The sequence below is a fragment of the Agelaius phoeniceus genome, chromosome 1, assembly GCF_051311805.1.
Source record: "Agelaius phoeniceus isolate bAgePho1 chromosome 1, bAgePho1.hap1, whole genome shotgun sequence".
Classification (NCBI taxonomy): Eukaryota; Metazoa; Chordata; class Aves; order Passeriformes; family Icteridae; genus Agelaius; species Agelaius phoeniceus.
Genome location: NC_135265.1, coordinates 112,424,105 through 112,440,524, shown reverse-complemented (window position 1 = coordinate 112,440,524; position 16,420 = coordinate 112,424,105). Strand labels below are relative to the sequence as shown.

The following is a 16,420-nucleotide window of genomic DNA, read 5'->3' as shown; positions in this document are numbered from 1 at the left end:
GCATTCATTGTTAAATTATCAAAAGTGCACACCAAATTATATCGTCTTTTAAGGCTGTAAAGGGATTTCACTCCTACCTACCAACTAACTCCAGTAAAAGCCTTAGGATTTTTAAACACTATTCCAGCCACTGTATTCTCTGCAAAATTTCAGACTGAAAACCTCAAAATCCTTCTTCATAAATTCTTGAATCACGGACTCTTTGATCAACACCAACTATACCATTCAAGGATTTTTGTAAATCCTGAGTGCCTTGGGAAATGCAATATACATGTAGCAAAAGGGTTACCTAATGGCCATATGGAATGCAGTTTATTCTTGCCCACTTGCAAGTAACATAGAAATGCCTGTATGAAATGTCTCTGGGGGCCTTGGTGCAAGACAGATGAAAATTCAGGGAACGGGTAGAGCAGAGAACAGAGGAGCCGCTTTGAATGTTGAACTGCCATTCACATCAGTGAGTGTTTGATTCAAAAATGAGGACAGAAATGGATTACCACCTTTTATAAAGAGCAAAGCCTCTGACATGATTTAAAAGTTGCATCATAGGTACAATCAGACCTCAGCTGATCCACACCGCACTATCTGCAGGGCTGCACATAGGACATCTATGCAAAATTTTTGAACCTAAATAATACACAAAGTCTCAGAGCATGACCTTCATATGTATTTTTTAATCAAAAGCTTTATAAAAGAATGAGCATTAAAAAAAACTGATGTTGATTAACCAGGTCTGACTGTAATTAAGTATATGAATAGAGAGAAAAATGCAAACTTTTATTAACTGTGGAAGGAATGCTAGATCCTTAACTGCCCAGCAAGTTCATGAAGACAAAGGAGATCAGTTTACAAGGGTTAAGTAAACATAATATTTTATATTACAGTTCAAATGAATCCAATTTCAACAAGACTGTGTAAGGGTCTAAAAATCGGTTTACCAGATTGAACATTTTTATGAACATTAAAACCCATTACATTGCTCTGAAGTACAGCTACCGAACCGCCAGAGCCACATAAAGAAACCATTTGTTTCTTAGCCCTATAGCTGAATTGCTTCTAGCCTCCTTGCTATTCATGTCTGGTGGGTTCCCTGTATTTATTTCTACATGCCTGCATGTTGTGCATTTTGTACTCCTTTAAGTTTCCAAGGCCATGTCAAAACAAAATGCATTCCTTAGTGGGTCAGCATAGGAATAGCCACACCAGACATTAACGTAATAACTCGATGCTTACTGCAAATCTGAGAAAAGTAACCAGTGGTTGTGAAACACGAATTTCTGGTAAGTGAAGAAGGCAGTACATGAACACAGTGCTCTGAAAAGTGCTGCTTTAGCAGGAATTTACTTTGAGTCTTCTATTTATCTGTAGTATAGACATGCACTCACAACCTCCTCATTCTGTTGAGCTAATCACTCACTCTGATGAGGCTGCAAACAAAGCTTCCAATTAGCACTAATTATGATAGCAACATTTCATTCAGAAAAATGAGTCTGAGCCATTGAGCTCCCTTGGAGAGGAAAAGTCCTTTTAGGCACTTTTCAAAAGAGTTCCAGCACCCCATAGAATTAGACCACAGATACTATGTATGTATTCAAATGTAACAGCTCACCACTTGAGGGAAAATCAGCATTAGATAATGGAGAAACTGTTATACAGCATGACACAGGCAGAGTGGACCTTTTGTGCTTCCTGTAACATTCAGACCGGTTCCCCCATTAAACCACAGCCACCACTGCAAAACATACTGCTCCTGAGGAGCTGTGAATCCAAACAACCCTCACCTTGCAGCTGATCATTTCTGTCCTGCTGTTATTACAAACATTAAGACATTATCAGTTGTCTCAGTCTTACTTGGGCCATGCTTGTATTGTGGCCAGTACAAAACAGCTGAGGCGAGCCACTGGCTCTGGGGAGACCGACGGGCCAAAGGCTGCCCTGAGGGGATGTGCCAGAGGCGAGTCCATTGAAGGCCGCATCATGGAAAAAATTATCCCGGGCATTTTGAGCTCTACGTTTTTTATGGCTGAATTGCAGGGCATGTGAACCTTTAATGCACTTCACAAGCCGGGCACAATAAGGCTGGTGCCTGAAGAAAATCTAGGAAATTGAAAGATGGGGATTATACTGCACGCTCAGCCATGCTGCCTCAGGTCCTGCTGGCCCAGCAACAGCTCTGGCCATGGCTGCCAGGGACACACTCCCAGTCCATCCATGGATCTGTTGGGATGCACTCAGAGAAAATCAATGTCACCACTAGAAGTTCCTCACACCAGGAAGGAGCCATGTTTTATTGCACCTGAAACACAGTGCTTGACTTCTTGGTATGTGGAGGTAGCAGATGTGTCAGGTGAGCCAAAAGGGATCCTCCCTTAGGAAGGCCGGCGGGAATGAATGTCAGGTTTGTCTCAACCAGGCAGGACTCGCTCTTGCAGCTGTTACACTGAAAGAACACATTATGAGAAGTGAATTAACACACTGGCATCTGTACTAGCTACATTAAAACCACCAAGAGCATGGACAGGATTGCCCCACACCGTGTGTGCAGAAAGTGAAATGCATGGGTTTGTTTTGTGGCTCTTCCTTGATCTCCTGAAGCCTCCACTGGCAGAGGTTGTGGATGGGCAGGCTGTGTACCTGCACAGCAGGAGTAGGGCTGGGAAAGGGTCCAAATCCAGGAGGGAGCTAGGGAGTAACCCAGTGACTGAAGGTCTGGTTTGACCAGGAAAAGTTTAGCCTTCCCAGTAAAGACAATGATGCGTTGCAATAGGAGTGGGTGGGTAGGGTGGGGCGAGGGAAGGCTTGAGAGAATTGAGCCCAAATGACTCCCACACTCCAGAGAGCTGGAGACTGGCAGCCATCCTTTCTGGAGAGAGGCGTGCTGCTGGGGTGTGTGAGTAGCAGAGAAAGACATTACTGCTAATAAAAATGGGTAGGAGCTGCAATATTTGGAGTCCAGTTTTCAATACCACCAAGTACAGAACTTTTATGGGTCTGAGCATGTGGACCTAAAGGACCCATCTAAATTTCCTAAGATTTGTAAAGACAAACTTTTAGCTGTGTAAAACCTACAATATAATTTGGAAAACCTGTGTTGCTGGGGGAGGTAAAGAGGCATGCCTTAGCCTTCATGGAAAAAAAAACTGTTTTGGCAAGGGCAATAATTAATGAGCTAGCAGTCACTTAAGGTGGGCATAAATATTTGCATCACAGAAACATTTGCCACCTTCTCCATGCTCCCCTTCACTCTGTCTGTTTTTCCCCTTCTCTGCAGCCTCCTCTCTCACGCGCTCTTTCCCTCCCCTTCTCTCCCTGCCTGCCTGCCTATCATCTTGCTCTAATTGTTTCCAGATTTGTGTGGGAGGTCAGGGCCCGGGAGTGCTGCTTCATGCCAAGTTTATAAACAGAGCAGTGTTTCCAGATGGCCACTGGCTCCAGCCTGGCTAGCAGGTTGATTGGGACCAGAATAACAACAGGTGGAGAACAGACAATGAATTCCTTGACACTTATTTTACTCCCTCTGCTTTTCCCCCCTTCCCTCCTCCCTGCAGCCACCACGGCTACCACCAGCAGACCTTCAAGCTCTTGAATCCGGGCAGGGAGTCAGGACACGGGGGAGGGAGGGAGGATGAGGAGGAGGAACGATGAAAGAAAGTGCAAGTGACTTCCTTGACCAAATAAAAGGCAGGGCAGGAAAGGGGACACATGCTGCTACTTCCCTGCCAGCCATTACTGCTGCTGCCAATTAAGGTGTCCTTCAAGCCCGTATGGAAAAGACCCTCTGAGGTGAAATAACAGAGAATAAACAAGGTATCTCATACAAATAGGGAAAATTATGAGATTGATTCAACATTGCTCCTTAGGCAACTGCATGCATTCAGCTTTTGTCAAGACAGCCTGGGCCACTAAGGCCGCTGGCAGTGACAACACATCTGCAGTCACTGTCAGCTCTGTACTCCATTTTTCCAGATGGAGCTAGTTTCCCCAAGGCTCTGGTTTGCTAACCCCACTTCCAAGCTCCTGCCCTTCCCAGTTTCCCTCACCTCTCTAAACTGATGTGTTCTTCCCACTCTCCACACCAAATTCCCACTTTCCTCATCAGAAGCTGTTTATAGAAATGATGGGGGCAGGGAAAAGAAGTTCTGCAAGGCAGTTGCAGAGGTGCTTTTCTTTCTATTACCTTGCTCTTCCCAGCACATTTGGGAGAGTTATTTGGCACAAACGCATTGTTCCAATGATTTGGGCTTAGAGCAGATCAAAATGAGGCCACTGATGACACAAAACTGCAGCAGGTTCTGCTTCAGAAGAGGCATAAATTAAAGCAGACAATCTAGATTTTGGGCCTGAGGTAACATGCATACACAGGGTACAGACATTGCTACCACCATATTCCTCCTGGAAATTCCCAAAACAAAGGCAGAACAAATGGGTCCGGGTCACAGGAGTTATGCTTTACTTTAAATGCCCAGGCTGCTTCAAGCTGTAGTAAAACTTTTTGGAAGCATGAACAAAAACACATGAGGAGAAATTTGCAGCAGCACATTCTGGTTCTGATGCCTGTGGTTGCTATGTCCTCTGCCCCCAAAGAGACCAGCGCGATGTAGGAGCTGGATGCAGATTCAGCTCTACATGGGGTATGCCAGGGCTGCTTCTCCTCCTCCCAGGAATCCAGACAACTGGGAGCTCCACTACAGAAAGAGAAGATGAGGAAAAGGAAGTGAAAGGGATACTAATGAGGGGACATAAGGAGTACCAGTCAGTCTTCCAGATTAATTCATTTTATATTGCCGAACTGCAAATGTTCTTATTTCCCTGCCTGGCCCAGTTCTGCACTCCTTAGGGTAAGATAGCAAAACCATTAAGCAAAACTGTACATGATAAAAAGGTACTATCATCTCCAGTGAATTAATGAATAATTAGACTAAATTATTAAAATTGCTGTATATCACCCACTGATAGGCTCAACAAATTTGGTATACACAAGAGAAAGCAAAAAAAAGGTAAGATTTTCTCTCCATTTCCCACTTGTGCTTACACTGCAGATGGTCTAATTTAAACTAGGATGAATATCATAGAAATAAACCCATAGAGAAGTATTAGGATTATAAAATTAAAAGCTGTGGTCCTTAAAAAAATTATTCTTTAAAAATTAAATGGCTGCCATAAACAAAATGTTATCCAAAGCTGGTAATTAACCCAAGACTCCAATGCAAATTTTTTATTTTCTATTTGCTGCACTCCTCGCACATAATTAGAGAAATTCAAAAAGCAGTGAAAAGGCATACACAATCTCCTCTGTTCAAATGCAATGTTTAGTAAACTGACTGAACTGCTCACATGTGTAAAACAGCCAGAACTTTCCCCATTCATTATTAATAGCATATTTTCTTATTTGTTACCTTTTATTCATATCCTTAATGGTTGACATGTACTCTTGGATTGTCTATAAAATATCCAAAAAACCATTTTTTACTCAAGCACCAGCGCGAAGGTGAACTGAAATTTAATAAGACTACAATTTGCTGCTACTCAGAAAGCTCTTATATAAATGGTGTGTGAAAAGCAAGCATGATTTAAAAAGCATTTGCTAATATTTGCAATGCAAAAGATCTCAGATTCTTGCATATGAATACCTGGAAGCAGATTTGGAAGCATTTAGGGGTTTTCATGAATGTCAGCAAATTGTTAACAGGTTTTTATTTTCCTGGAGATATTTCATTACTAGTCTTAGCTGTCAAATTTTATACTGCATAAGTTCTACATCTACAAATAAACACAAAAACATATTAAGCCAGTTAAAAAATCTTTGCACTTCCAAAGCTTCTTATATCTCAGGATCTCAAAAAAGTTTAAACAAACACTGTGCCTAATCCTAAGGTTTGGTTTAAATGAGGTCACTCAGCACCTTTTAAATAGATGCTTAGGATATTTTGCCAGAGTGAAAGATAGATCATTTTATGTCAGTAGGGTAAGCTCCAACCATTTGGAGGTTCTCCCAGTTTCAGACTGCAAATTCTTTAGGGCAGAGAATGATTTTGACCGTTTGCTTAGGTAGTAGTGTCTCAATTTTACTGGGAATTCTGGGCATAACTGAGATGCAGGCAGGCTGAAAAAGAAAGAGAATAGGAAGTGCCAAAGACGCAATGCTCACCAAGGCTGGATTTGGTCTGATAAAAACTGGTAATTCTTATGTTCATATGACTTCCAAAATTCTACTCATGCACAAACTTTTCATTTATTTTTAGAGCATATTAGGACTGTAGAATCAATCCGTTTTCATGTACCATTAACGCTACTTCTTTTGGCACAGGATCATGTTTTGTACAACTCAGAAACACTTGGCTAGGCCTTTCTTATTGCTGCTCCTGTGTTCTACAGAAATCTGTGTACCATGTTTTTCACAAAGGAACTCAGTTCATTCCTTGGTTCATAGATGTTTTGCAATATCTGTGTTTCTGCTGAACAGAATTTTCCAACTCTGAATATTAAATCCAGGATAAGTAATGATGCCTGAGAGTTGACTGTGTACCAAATTCTAAGTTCCTGTAGTGAAGGTATTGATCTGATGTGGAACTATGGATTCTTACACAAATCCTTTTCACAAATCCTCACACAAACCCTTTCAGCAGCTTAGCATTCACTGTGATGACTACAGTCACCTGTAGCCCTCTCATTGGAGAGAAGGTAAAATGACATTCGTATTTTAAACCAGTACAGAACAGCTTTCAATAGGTCAAAGTCCTAAGTATTTACTACCCTAAGTGATTCTTTTGAGTTTGTTTGCATAATGCTGATTTGCAGTGTTGTGTCCACATGAACACAGCATGGTAAATAGATGTGCTTCTTTTGGATATGACTCCTCAAGCCTTTTCACACCCAGCCAGCACAGTGGGAAATGCCAGGGAGTCTGGCTTCAGCCACTCGCTCAGATATCAGGTTAAGCTTGAAAGGTCAAGTTGTGGAAATCCACGTTGCAGAAGCTTGATATGTAAATGTAAGCAAAAGGATTCATCTCACCTAACTTCCTAAGTCTTAAAGTTAAACATCTACTACAAGATGCTTAGATTAAAGGTGCTTCCTCTATAATCATCAGAGACAGACATCTCTATAGGCATCTTCACTGGGAGGATTTCTCACTTGAACACTGTTCACTGTAGAAGGACTTTGGAAAACTAAGATAACAAGACATCCTTTTTCAGATGCTAAAATAAATTCTGCTCCAAGCATGGCAAGAGCTTTCTGGACTTTGCCAAAGATTAATCTCTTCGAACAGACATAGCTATTGAGATGTACTGGTGCAACAGCCTTTTCAAATGTGAATATTTCTGAACATTCCTGCTGTAGAGAGATTACATAAATGTTTCCTGAATTATAGCTTATTTAGAAGTGAAGTGCATACCTTAGTTAATATTCCTGGGGATAAAAAAATGCAGTGACATTTCTCCTCACATAATTTTGGCAGGGTAGAGAAAAGGCTTGTGTGCAATAGGTACCATTTCTAAATGCTGAGAAAACCAAGTAAACTATCCCCAGTGACAACCCTATTCAGTGACACTGAAATATTTGATATGTTATGCCAGTCAGAAGTCTGAAGCGCTATTCTGAACCCATGATACAGGCAGAGCTGTGACTGGAGATGGGACAACATGCAAATATTATTCATACGAGCTCTACTAAATTCTTAATTAATTGCAACTCATATTTGTGCAGTTAGAGTCCACTCACAAATATTCAAATGGCTGGGTGTACTTTCCCAAGGGTTCAGCAACAAAAAGTATGATTTTGTCAAAACACCCCTGCAAAGAGTCTGAATATATATATACAGACTCCTCATAAAAGCTTTTTTCCCCCAGGAAACATGTTACAAGTTCAAAAAAACACTAACTAAGAATGAGGTAGCTGGTCTGAGTGAGCTTCACTTGATGGTGTCCAGTGGCTCCTACTCTGAAGAGGAGATCACAGTTTTGAGCATTAAACTATCAGATTTCTGGTCTTCTGCTAGCCAGAGTCCAAGTTCCCTGGACAAGGAGGTACAACTCTACCTCAGTGGGACACCATAGTCTATCCCAGGTGGTCTGAGAGCTACCCAGTAGTGCAGCAGGTCCCAGAGATAAGTCAATCACCTAGCTTAATTCATATGTTCTGAAAAGTGCAGAAATGCTTTAAGCAATTGCACTGACAGTGACAAATACAAGAGTAAATAATAACATTCTTCTGATATACTTCCCATGTAGGAGCTCAAAGAAGTCATCTCAGGCTGCTTTTTTTGTCTGTTCTTTGCCTCCTGAAAGACTAGAGAGCAAACACAGCAAACATGCTTGCCTGAAACATGGAACATCTTAAATGAAACACATATAATGTCAAGAGCTGCTCCATCACAGGAAAAGACAAATTAAAGACACCCAGGGAGAGAGATTATAGATATGACCACTGAACATCAGATGTAGCAAGTACACTAAGAAAAAAAGGTGATAGAGAACTGTGGATTTCAGGGAACCTAACCAATGAAATTTAAATAAAGCATTTGCTTCACAGGAATACATTGATCCTCTGGGAGATTTTTCCCTTCATGTTTTATGGGATATTAACAGCTAGAGTTTTTAAAAAAATACATGAAGAGAAAAAAAAAGTAGTGCTTTGTTCACAGAATACCTTCATAAATATGAAGATGACAAAATAATCTGCTTCAACATTTCCATCTGTATTCATGGACTTGCACTGGACTGCTCTTTTTCTAAAGAATACTATAGTATGTTTAGAACTACTCACATATCTCCTACTGCCAGAGCTTATAATGATACAAGACTCAGTTCAAGGAGTAAGTTTGTGGCAACAGTCTGCAGTATATAGTGTCATAAAGTCATATTGAGTATGAAGGCAATTAAAAAAAATTAACCTCAGTTGTTACTTGCAATCCCCTAATCATTTTCTGATTTAACTGCAAGTATAGTGTTCTGGATATAGCGATATACTGACAGTATAATAATTAGCATTATGCTGTTCTTGTACCTTTAGTTTAGAACAAATTGTAGCAATGGAGTTCTGCTCTAGAGATACCATGATATCATGGACTGAACAGGGAAGCCCCAAGATGAGGCACTAAAGTCTGTAAACCATTATAATAGTACTACTTTGTCTAAATCATAGAGCCTAAAAGATCTAATAGATCAACACATTCATCTGTCTGCCAGAGGACTGCCCATGTTCTGAAAAGTCACAACAATTCAAAAAAGAGCAAATAATAGAGATTAATGAGCAAAGAACAATGTAGTTATTGCAGTGGAGTTGGTTTCTGAAACAAAACAGAATTTAGCAGCTAAATAAAGTGGAAGCTATTAACTGCATCTTTATTACTATGCAAAGGCAAGTAGCAACTGTGTAATTTAACTAGGTCCATTATGCAATCTTTTTTCTAATTATTTCCTGATCTGCTAAACTAATCTCTGTTTTTTAGGGGGTTTGAAAATGAATTAAATGGATTAAAAATGCAGCTGAAAGCCAGGATTATTTAAGGAATGGAGAACAATAGGAAAGCATGACAAGGAAAGATCAGCCATTTGACAATGAAGCAACATCCTGAGCCTGAAGCACAATCCTATTGAGTAAGCATCTGAGAAAATGTTTTATTTCTTCACCCAGGATGCATTCTCTTTCCTCTTTCTCCTCCACTCTTAGCAGTGGACTTTGGCTTGATATTATCTTAGAGAAGTTTTAACTTGGGTTTTCCTAGATGGGACCAAGAACTCCATTTGTTATGTACCTCTGTAATATATCCTACATTTATGGTGCATACTGGTTGTCCCTGTTTCATTCCACTTAAAAATAGGCATCTACCCATGGGTTGTAGCACCCCTAAATGCCCTTTCCAGTGGAGAGAGAACTCCAGCAGCTGGCAACTCAAAAGAGCCAAAATACAGATTACGTTCTGGAGGTCTCTCATCCTCCACTGATTCTAATGGAAACTTAAAATGCGTGTAGTTAACACAGGTGGCAAAGTTAGGTGGGAGGATTCTCATCCAAGCTACATTGGATGAGAATCCTCCCTACCAGAAGTGAGGGTTAAAAAGTTTTTTCTTTCTACAATGTTTGTTATATGTGTTTCAAAAACTGTGGTTCCTACCACAGTTTTCCAGGCAGAATGAACAAGGGTTTATCTGGCTACAATGCTGGCTTCCTCCAAATAATGTCTTGTTATGTAATTATCAGAAAATAAATCTTTGTCTATCTAATAATCATGCTGTAATCATGCAAGCCCTAAGATTTTTAATTTCCAAAGAGATCATGATGCTTATCAGCGTGGAAGGAATTTTCACCTTATTTTTTGGTCACATGGACTAAGTCATTGCAAGTCATAGGAGCAGTGCCGCACTATTGGTTAATTTAGTGCAGCATTTTAACAACAAAAGTCAGGCACTTTTGAAGATTTGGAAAATATATTGAAAGGCTCTATATTTGAAACTAACACCTTTTCATTTAGGCATGTAAAACCAGTGTTACGTTTTTATCTAATTTCCTGCTCCTTTTACTAGTGATTCAGTTACAGCTCCTTTCTTTTAGGAACTGGCAGTTCAGTAGCTCAGTGGACCAAAAAAGTAATGAAATATTTTGCAAGTTTTGTTGGAAAACCAATATAGTAGTGCTATTACTAATGAGGAACATACTCATGCTACAACTGGACTTTAGGAAATTAATGAAAAATAACAGGTCCTACTCTGCCCATTGTCACACTTGTACAATCCTTACTGATTAACCAGAGACACACATACTCACCTAAAGATAAAACTGAGTCCTGTTGTGGGGCTGAATCTACTAAAAAGCACCAAATTTGTTCAAATTCACTTACAGGAACAATCTGACTCACAGATTTCAGTCATGCTCTGCATAGAAGGTAGATTGTATTTTCTCAACAGTGGACAACAGAACTAGAGATGGGTGTGGTTTAGAGGCCCAGCCAAAACACATCTTCATTTTAGAGAGGTTCAAAACACAAACTTGATCCAAATGAATTAGTTTCTCCCCCACAAAATCAGAGCATCCAAGTGTTATTTCTTGCCTCAGAAAAATCTGAGAAGGGGATAATTCTTTAGAACATAGCAATTCTTATTTGTGTAACTCAATTTAAACCTGATAGCAAACACAGTTATTAAATCACCTGGCCTGACACAGTTATTAAATAATCATTTGATGATCACTGAAATTCTTTGGAATCTTCCCTTAATCTTGGGTATTTAAAAGCTCTTAGGTTTTATTTGTTGTGCTTCAGGACACCTGATTTGACTGCAATGACTGTGATGACAATTTCACCCACCAGGCAATAATAAATTGTGCTTTTGCAACAATTTTGGGGACAGTTTCCTTTATCTGTCTTTTAATTTCATCTTTACGTGCTATTTTTCCATAGCCACTATATTACTTAATGCCTGCAATTTTTATTGTTGTAGTTTTCGTTCTACTTCCTTTTTTCCTCTTTTTTCCTCTACTTGATTCTTTTGCTGTTCTTCATTTTTGCTTAGCCTAACATTTATTGTGGTTTATTTTTAGGATACATATATACTTGGGGTGGAATTATAATCTGAACATTTATATACTGCGTTTATGTTTTTGTTGGAAAAATATGTAATTGACGACTGTTCTTACTCTTCTGAGAAATGCCAATAACAAATGGCAGGCTTCAGTTCAGTGCATCCTCTACTGTTTTAAAAAGACAAAACATTGAAAGCAGGCAAAGAAAGTACAACAGGATAATTTTTTACAGTTTATACTGGGGTCAAAAATATTGCAAATATTGGTGTTTGACTTTCAGATCTGTCATAATATGCTGAAATACATTCAGCTGACATTCAGATGTCAATAACATTTTGAAAAAAACATGGAAAAGCTCTACTGTAAATAATTCCGTTGAAATGAAATAACACACTTGAAACTGGAAATTCCTTCTTTTATTTCTAGGCAGATTTCTCCATTTATTTAGATGTTAAAGAGATCTATTGCCTTTTAAAGTACAGTACTCATACCTGGGTTAGTTTAACTGCCCTTTTTCCACACACATATGTTTTTGCAGACTAACACCTACTGATATACTTTTCAAACCCTTAAATCCCCTCCAATTCTCAAAATGCTCTTCTGCCTTTATTTCTGAATGATGGTCACAAAGCATGAAGCCTACTGGAATAAATATACTTTCTGCATGCATGTCCACAGGTTTCACTGCTGTTTAAGCATCTCTGTAGATCAAGTCTTGCTTACCTAAAAAAAATCCACACAGTTAAGGTTTCTCTAAAAATTGATTATTATTTGCAAAAACCAATTGTTTTTTGAACCTAATATATACATAGGTAGGATTTGAAGGAATTGTTACAGAGTGAATGACTGAGGACAGGCATGGGCACATATTTAAAGTGAGCTACCCACATGTACTGTGACACATGGCAACATTAACACACAGGTACACTGAGGTGACATTATTGGCACAACTAGGAGAGTTTTTACTTTTGCCTTTGTTACATTAATACACACTGTTTATTTTGTCACAATTGGTAATTTTTGCTAGATGCAGACCATCTATCATGAATTAGTCATTTCAAAAAGAGATGACTCGGGAAGGGGAGTTATTTGAGTTGTGGAAGTGGGTTGTTTGTGCATTTGTTTTCTTACAACTGGCAAAACTCCAACAGCTATTCTCCAGAAATTTCACAAGAAACATTCATATGGGCAGGAAATCTACTGGCAAGAAACGGCAGATGAAAGAGTTATGTACTGCTGAATGAGAGTTTTGCACCTGCACATTGCTTAAGTTGGAGTGCATGCTATTAATATAATAACAATAGCATAATCAGTAGGATGCATAGTCATCTACCAAGATTATTTCATTTTGAGACTTCATGGACACTTTGGGCATTAGTGCAAAACAGGGAACTGAATCAACTTCAAATGAGCACTAAATGGAATGGGGGAAAAAAAACCCCCATACTTAAACAATTCCTACCAAAACATCATGTTTAAAATTAAATCTAGAACTGTGTAACTGAGCCCAAACCAAACTGGATGTCCAAGGACACCAGTGGGATTACAGGCACAGTTGCCCAGTAAGTAAAGGTCAGAGAAGTACTGCTTCAGACTAATTCACTGGATTCTGTTTTATTTCTCCTTTATGGAGAAACTTTTTTTTCCCCTCAGGGTCATTAAACTTAGACTAGAATAGAGTTGTTAAAAAAACTCCTATGGAACACTTTTTGGGGTCAGGATTTGGTAATTCATAAAAATATTTCCAATAAATACCAAAACACATCAAAAATGTTTCAAAACAAGTGTTGTCCCAGTTTTGAAACCTGGAAGGCCTGAGGTCTTTAGTTCAAACGTAGACTACTTGGTGGGCCATCCTGCAATGATAGGCCATCAATCCTCCACCCTGGCAGTCAAAAGGCTGAGCAATGGTCTGCCAACCAGAGCCCTGCAGGCTTCTAGAAGAACTCAGCTAAAATACAACTGTCCCTTAAAAACTTTAGATTTCAGTCAACTGCCAAGATCTCTCTTGAAGTTTGCCAAACAGCTTTGCCTTTGAGACTGGTTCCATCAGCCTTTCCGTGTAGACATGTGAAGTTTTTTCCAAATAAATCATTTCACAGCAAAGAAAACATTTTATCCATCTCAGTAGTCACCTAGATTATGCAAAATGGTGTGCCATCCCTGCATTTCTCCCTGGACCCATGATGCTGCTCCTGACTTCAGAAAGGTCATTCTGGATCTTGGAGATGTGCAATTCAGTCTTTCCATGCTGACCAACACCTCTCTCCACGCAGAGTCCCCTCCTTAAGAGTTTCACCTTGAGCGGTTTCTAAGCAGCCATAAGGAGGTAATGCTCACTGCTTCCCCTGGTGAGAAGGCTGAGACCTGAGCAAGATGTTTCACAGGGAATTTTGGCCCTTTCCTACTGGGATCTGAAACACCATGAAGTAAGAGAAAACACAGTTGTGACAGAATTACTAAAATCAACTAAAATGGTAATAAAGAAACATGAAACCTAAATTGCTATTTTTTGTGTAAGTATCATGGTATATCTACCCAGAACATACAACAGCATTTGGAAGAGCACTGTGGGGGAGTGGGGAATGCACTGCTGAAACTTTGCACTACCATGGTACAAAAAGTGTGTCCAGCCACACTTGCTGCCCAGCCCATGTTTTCCTACGTGACAGACAGGTTTGCCTCCACTGAGAATCAAGGAAGCAACCTACTTATCTGGAATTTTATCCACCAGAAGGCCAAAATACTGAGCATGGCCTGTGAACTGAGAAGCGACAATGAACCAAAATCCCTGGAAAACCATATGGTGGTCAAAGATTTTCTACTCCCATAGATAAAAACGGTTTAGGGGTCTGACCTGGATATTTATTTATTCATACATTTATTAGCAAGATTTTTCACTAGTCTCCATAACAGATAAACCACTGCTCTCATCTGAATCAGGTTTTTACTACAAAGACAGCTAAATCAACATTAGCATCAGTATGTTATGAGCAGTGTTTTCTGAGCTTTGTTTTCTATTAGCTGCAAAATCCATTGTGTTGCAAGGAATACTGAGTGGGAAAAGCCATTTAAAAATGCATATTTGCATTGTCATGGGTTGGACTCAATGATTTCAAAGGTCTTTTCCAGCCTAGCTGGTTCTGTGATTCTGTTTATGATTTAAGGTTGTTTGAACAACTAACCAATAAACTTTATCATTTTGCTATTAGAAAGAAGAAATAAAAATTATATGAAACTTGTAAAGAATCACAGAGTTCTCTTCCAGATTGCTGACAGTCAGTAAATGCCTCAAAAATCTCTCCCACTTCTTTACATGCAGATATTAAAATTCAGCAGTCCAGTGAACTGGACTATAAAATCAGCATATCTGCCCCAGAACAAGTACACTTTTTGCTTTGCAGTAAAGTTCTTTGCAGAGTGCATTTGTAAGACAGCAGGTTGGCACTGGGTGGTGAAAGGTATTCACCATTTTGTAAAACAAAGCAGCCATGGCTAATCTTTTTTGTTTCAAGATAATAAAAGGAAAGTCCCGTTTTGCAACTATAAAAAAAAAGAAGTTAAAGTAGTACAGCTGTAAGCAGAAATACACTCGTTGTTTAAAGGACTCCATGCCTACTGTACATAAAATAATACACTGGTATCATTAGCATAGACAACAGCTTGTTTTCAATTTGGCTGCAGATAATGAAATTATCCCCCAAATTACCATAAAGTGGAACAAATAAACACAAAAGCAAACTCTTTCTTTTTCTCTCTCTTTTTTTTTTCCCTTCAGCAGAGCAGCACTGGCTTTCAGCTATTTAGAATGAAAGCAAAGCTTCTGTTTTTCCAGAGCTCCAGTTTGACCTCAAGCAGATAAAGAACATGAAATGACAAACACGCAGCAAAGAGTTACTGTGTCCTTCCCCCCTGGCCTCTGTTTACATTAGGAAATGTACCCGGGGAGGAGGGAAGGGGAGGCAGGAGGGCTGCCTTTCAGCGCCGCGCTCGGCTCCGCTGGCTCCGGCTGGAGCTGGCCCCTGTTTCTGAGTAAGCTTACTCCACTCCAGATGTGCCGCGGCTCCAGCGTGGCTGCCATGTACAGTAAATCGGCATCTGAGGGCTCGTCAATCTGTGGGGTAGAGCAATTGCGGTCTCGCCAGGCCGCCCCACTGGCACAAACAGAAATTTGCGCCGCTGAACTGGAAAAGGAGGAGGAGGAGGAGGAGGAGGAGGAGGAGGAGGAGGAGGGAGACGAGGGAAAGGGGCGACAGGGAGGGAAGGAGGCAAATAACGGGGATAGCAGTGTGTGAAAGTTGAGGGGCTGGAAGGTGTCTGCTCCCGCGAGGAGAAGGGGAAGAAATAAACACTAACAGTCAACTGAGGAAATGTTCTTAATGCATTTGTAAATTTACTTGTAAATGTTTTACACTTAGAGAGAAAGGGGAATGCTGCGTATCATTTGGCAGTGTTGGCTGTCTATAGGTCCCTGTGGATATACTGCTTTAGTACGCATTGTAACCAGGGCAAGAGAAACATAAAATAGCTGGGAAAACACAGCCAATTAGTCATTACACATAGATTGTAAAAACAAAAGAGAGAGAGAGGAAGAGACAGAGAAATAAATGCCCCCAGCAAATTGAGTCCCTCTTGTTTATGTCCCTGCTACATGAGCACGAAAAGCAGAGGCAGCGATGCCTTCTAATCAAAGTGCAACTTGCAAACCAGTCAGTGCTCCCATTCAAATTCCTCCAGGATTTCCTGACACTCACAAGATTTACCTATTTGCTGTCATTGTAAAAAACAAATTGTTTCACTAATCAGGCAGTTTGCTTTGGACCCAACCCCAGTTGTACGAACTCCAAGTTGGACATTCATTTCTGATCTCCTGCCGCCTACGCAGCCGTTGCTAACTCGG

At 40.0% G+C, this 16,420-nt stretch overlaps 1 long non-coding RNA gene across 1 annotated transcript; it reads right to left on the bottom strand.

The window, feature by feature from the left end:
- Positions 1 to 11,917: 11,917 nt before the first annotated feature.
- Positions 11,918 to 15,699, bottom strand: LOC143695150 (uncharacterized). Its single transcript, XR_013184109.1, has 2 exons — positions 15,462 to 15,699; positions 11,918 to 13,934 (listed from the first exon to the last, which is right to left on the bottom strand). It is a non-coding gene; the product is annotated as an uncharacterized LOC143695150 (long non-coding RNA).
- Between the last annotated feature and the right edge of the window lie 721 nt (positions 15,700 to 16,420).